Genomic DNA, 6,000 nt, shown 5'->3' with positions numbered 1-6,000 from the left:
TTACATTACGATTCATAACAGTAGCAAAATTACAGTTATAGAGTAGCAACGAAAATAATTTTATGGTTGGGGGTCACCACAACATGAGGAACTATATTAAGGGGTCATAGCATTAGGAAGGTTGAGAACTGCTGCTTTAAAGTAACCCACAGATTAAAAAAATTAAGAAGACAAACCACAGGCTGGGAGACATACCTGATAAAGTATTGTTACATAAAATATACAAAGTACTGTTATATAAAATATACAAAGAACTCTTAAAAACTCAACAATAAGAAAACAAAAAACTCAGTTAAAAAACAGGCAAGAGATTTGAACAGACACCTCACAAAGGAAGATATACAGATGGCAAATAAGCATATGAAAAAGATGCACATCATATGTCACTAGGCAACTGCAATTAAAACAATGAGATAACACTACATTACCTATTAAAATGGCTAAAATCCCAAACACTGACAATACCAAACACTGGTGAGGATGTGGAGCAATAAGAACTCTCATTCATTTTTTGAAGGAAAGTAAAACAGTACAGGCACTTGGAGAGACAGTTTGGTGGTTTCTTACAAAACTAAAAATATTCTTACCATATGATCCAGCAATCACACTCCTCAGTATTTACCCAATGAGTTGAAAACTTATGTCCACACAAAAACCTGTACAAGAATGTTTATAACAGCTTTATTCTTAATTACCAAAACTTGGAAGCAACCAAGATGTCTTTTAGTAGGCAAATGGATAAATTGTGGTACATTCATACAATGCAATATTATTCAGCGTTAAAAAGAAATAGCTATCAAGACACAAAAACACTTGAAGGAAACTTAAATTACATATTACTAAGTGAAAGAAGCCAATGTGAAAAGATTACATACTATATGACTCCAATTATATGACATAGAAAAGGCAAAACTATGAGGACAGTAAAAAAATATCAGTGGTTGCCAGGGGCCTGGGAGGAGGAAGAAATAAATAGGTGTAACGTAGAGAATTTTTAGGGCAGTAAAACTATTATCTATGATACTATAAATGGTGGCTACATGCCTTTACACATCTGTCAAAACCTTCAGAATGTAGAACACCAAGGGTGAACCCTAATCATTTGGGTGATAATAATGTGTCAATGTTTGTTCATCTATTATAACAAATATAGCACACTGGTGAGAGATGTTGATCATCAGGGTGGCTGTGGGAGTAGGATACGGAGTATGTGAAAACTCTGTACTTTCTACTCAACTTTGTTGAACTTAATACTGCTCTAAAAATACAGCCTATTAATAATAAAAATCCATCAAAGAAGAAATCACAAAAGAAATTAGAAAATACCTTCAACATATTTACATTAGAAAGGAAGCAAAATTTAAAATCAATAAGCTAAATTTTTAGTTTAATAAGTTAGAAAAAGAACAAATCAAACCCAAAATGAATAGACAGAAATAATATAGATCCAAGCAGAAGTAATAAAATAGAAAACAGTAAAAGAGTAGAGAACATGAATAAAATTAATATTTTTTGGAAAAGGTCAGTAAAACTGACAAGCCTTTAGTTAGACTATGGATCAGCAAACGACCCTTTGCAAAATAGGGTCAGATAATAAATATGTTAGGCTTTGAGGGCCATAATACTTATAGTGCAACTACTCAACTCTGCTGTTATGCAGTAACAGCAGCTACAAATAATACATAAATGAATGGGTATGGCTGTATTTCAATAAAACTTTACTTATAAAAATTGTTGGTGGGCTGAATTTGGCCTGAGGACCATAGTTTGGCAAACTCTGAGCTATAATGACCAAGAAAGAAAGAAAAGGCACAAATGTCAAGAATAAAAAAAGATCGTACAGAGAGGAAAGGGATTATAAAGGATTGTGAACAATTTACACCAAATTAGACAACATAGGTGAAATAGAAAAATTCCTAGAACATCACAAATTATCCAAACAGATTCAAGAATAAGCAGAAACCCAAATAGCCCTATATTAAAAAAATTAACTTAATATAATAATTAAAAATCACCCTGCAAAGAAAAGTCTAGACCAAGATGGCTTCACTAATGAATTCTATCAAACATTTAAAGAATAATGCTAATCCTAACCATATTCTATTAGAAAATAGAGGAGGTGGGAATATTTCAAAACTCATTTTATGAGACCAGTATATACTGATAGAAAAGTGAGACAAAGACATCGTGAGAAAAGAAAGCTATAAAACAATATCCCTCATGAACAACACAAAAATATTTAACATGTTAGCAAACTGAATTCAGTAATACATAAGATGAAATTATATAACACAACTAAGAGGGGTTTATCACAGGAATAGGTAGTCTGACATCCAAACATCAATTAATATAACAACATATTAATAAAAAATGAATACCATGTGATCATCTTAATAGATGCAAAAAAGCATTTGACAAAACTCCAAAATCAATTTATAATTTAAAAAAACTCTCAAAAACTAAAAATAGAAAGGAATTTCCTCATTCTTATAAAGGAGATCAATGAAAAACTTACAGGTAACATCATGTTGATGGCAAAAGACTAAATTCTTTCCCACTAAATCCATAACAAGGCAAGGATATCGACTCTTTCTACAGATATTCAACACCACCCTGGAGGTTCTAGCCAGTGCAATAAGACAAAAAAAATGAAGGCTTAAAGATTTCAAAAGTACTGTTTTTATTTACAGATAACATCTTATATGTATCAAACCCTTAGGAATCTAAGAAAAAACCTATTGGTTTTTTTAACCTATTGGTTAAAGTGAGTTTAGCAAGATCACAGGATACAAAAACCAATATACAAAAAAAAACCACCTATTTCATTTCTATATACTAGCAATGAACAATTTTCAAATGAAATTAAGAAAGTAATCATGTACAATATTATCAAAACAAAATATTTAGGAATAAATTGTACAAAGTATAAAAGCTATACACAGAAGACAATAAAACATTGCTGAGAGTAATTAGATCTAATAAAATGGAGAGATATACCATGTTCATGGCTTGAGAGGTTCAATACTATTAAAATGGTAATTCTCCCCAAACCAACTCAATGTAATCCTTCTCAAAAATCCAAGCAGGCAGTTTTGTAATTATTGATAACTGATTCTAAACTTTATTTGCAAATGTAAAGAACACAGTATAGTAAAAAACTTATACACACACACACACACACACACAAACACTCACGTATATATATGATACAGGGCTTATACTATCAGATTTTAAAACTTACTATAAAATTATAGTAATCAGGACAGAGTGATATTGGTGTAAGGGTAGATTTATAGGTCAATGGAACAGAATACAGTCTAGAAATAAAAACACACATATATATGTTCAAGTAATTTTCAAATAAAGGTGTAAAGATAATTCATTGGGGAAAACAGTCTTTTCAACAAATGGTGCTGGAACAAATAGATATTGCAAGTAACAGAAAAAGAACTTAGATCCTACCTCACACACACAAAATTTACTCAAAATAGATCAGAGACTTAAATGAAAATCCTACGACTATAAAAATTCTAGAACAAAATAGGAGAAAATCTTTGTGAGCTTGGGTTAGACAAATATTTCATGGATATGACACCAAAAACACAATCCACAAAAGGAAAAACTGATAAATTGGACCTCATCAAAATTAAAACCTTTTGCTCTTCAAAAGATACCACGAAGAAAATGAAATTATAAGTCAGGGTAGGAGAAATCATTTGCAAATCATATATCTGATAAAGGACTTGTCTCCAGAATATACAAAGCACTTTTACAGCTCAATAATAATAAGACAAGCAATCCAATTTTTAAAATGGGCAAAAAATTTGGATACTTCATCAAAAAGATATATTAATGGGCAAAAGAAACACACGATAAAATGTTTGACATCATAAGACATAAGGGAAATGCAAATTAAAACCACAATGAAACCATTTCTGCTGAAGTGGTTAGAATCAATAAGACCAACAATATCAAGTATTGGTAAGTATGTGGAGGAATTAGAACTATTCGCATGACTGGTGAGAATGTAAAATGGCACAACCCTTTTGGAGAACAGTTTGGCAGTTACTTAAAAAGTTAAACATACACTCACCATATAACCCAATAATTCCACTCCTAGGATCTACCCAACAGAAATAAAAATATATGTCCACACAAACACTGTGTATCAATTTTCACTGCCAAAAATTAGAAAGAGTTCAAATGTACATCAACTAGCATGTGGATAAACAAAACGTTAATCCTTACAATGGCATATTACCCAAAAATTAAAAGGAACAAACTACTGATATATGCAACAACAGGGATAACCCTCACAAGATTATGCTAAGTGAAAGAAGCTAGAGACATAAGTCAACAACATATTCTATGATTCTATTTATATGAAATTTCTAGAAGAGAAAAAAACTACAGACAGAAAAAGATCTGTGGTTGCTTGGGGCTGGGGATGGGAGCAGGGATTGACCGTAAATAGCCATGAGAGAATTTTTTCTAGTGATGGGAATGTTAGAACATTGGATTATGGCGATGATATACAACTATACCAAGTCATCGATCTCAACATTTTTTTTTAAAAAAGCACTTTTTTGAGGCCTGTGGAGTTAAGTGATTATATTCTACATAACTCTCTGGAGTTTTGGTTTTATCAACACCCAGAAGAATATGAAAATGTGGAATTCCATATTGTTCAAAGTATTTTAAAACAGTGATTTCATATGGTTCAACCTAAATATTTGGAAAACCATAAGAAGAACTGGAGCAGATGAGGCAAGATTAATGAAATAGGAGAAGATACTTGAATGCAACCTGAATGGGCAGAAACTGGCAGAGGGAATTTCTAACTTCAATATGTAGCTGATAACCATTGATGAGACTCAGTTTCCAACCTAACACTGCAGTTCAGTCCCATCTGTAAGCAGTGAGGAGCAGTGAAGACCATCAAACTGGTAACAGAGGGTAGCTCTATAGAGGGGAGTAAAAATAGGATTGCTCAAGGGGCTTCCAATCAAAATTAAAGGTAGAATTTTTACAAGGATTTAAACATTTATTCACACATTACTTGTATAACTAAAATACATACTTTTAAATAAAAGTATTCCATATTCCTAAGATAATTCTAGCCTCACAGTTCACTGATTTTCTCTTGATAGATACCTAGCTAAGTTTTACACATTCAATTGCTTTCAGGGGTGAAGTGGGTAATACTAAGAGACAAGCTGAATGGGTAATAAGAGAAAAGCTTACAGGCATTCAAATTCAAAATTAAAAAAAAAACATTATGGCAATTAAACAAAACATTTCTCCAAATTAAATTTAACTGGCAGTCCATTACTTAGCTCTTTCTCAATTTCAGTGTTTCTCAACTTTTCAAAAACTTTGTCTTCCTTTAATAGATAATAAAGATTTCGAATCTTCCTTAAAGTTACCTGAAATTTCACAACACATCAAATTTTGAGACTAAAACCATTATATTACTGAAAATGTTTTTCTAAACTCAATGGTCAACCACCTTTCCCTAATGCATTTAAAATTACTGCCCCCAGACCTCACCATCCCCTGGAACTGCACCATCTCTGAAATTTAAAAACCAGTATCCTATAAATACAGATTGCCTCACTACCTTATTGCCAGTACACTGAAACCTTTACCCAGCCATCTCTTTACTCGTTTTGTGGACATGCTTTCTTCTGTGGGTCTACTTAGCAAGTCCTGGAAATGACTTTAGTCAGGGGCCTTGAACATTTGTTATAACTGTTTTCTCAAACATTGGCAACAAACTCTCAATCTCTTCCGCAAATATACCAAACCATTAGTAGGTCCCAAAATAAACCACAATCACATACTGTACTTTCAGCATAAAATACCTTTTACCTTTTAATTCTTACTCAAACTTAAACACTGAACCAAGCCACAGCTCCTCAAGAGTTTTCAGAATAGGTTTTCTCCCCACCTCAAACCAAGCCAGGTAGTGTTCTTTCCAGCCCCAAGCCCCACCCCAGC

The 6,000-nt window shown here is 32.5% G+C and overlaps 1 protein-coding gene across 3 annotated transcripts in view; it reads right to left on the bottom strand.

Moving 5' to 3' along the window:
- The window catches only part of TRPC1 (transient receptor potential cation channel subfamily C member 1), a 72,032-nt gene that overhangs the window by 33,878 nt on the left and 32,154 nt on the right, over window positions 1–6,000 (bottom strand). The window lies entirely within an intron of this gene.

The sequence above is a fragment of the Hipposideros armiger genome, unplaced genomic scaffold, assembly GCF_001890085.2.
Source record: "Hipposideros armiger isolate ML-2016 unplaced genomic scaffold, ASM189008v1 scaffold_270, whole genome shotgun sequence".
Taxonomy (NCBI): Eukaryota; Metazoa; Chordata; class Mammalia; order Chiroptera; family Hipposideridae; genus Hipposideros; species Hipposideros armiger.
The sequence above is the reverse complement of the archived record's forward strand: the minus strand, read 5'-3'. Positions and strand labels throughout refer to the sequence as shown.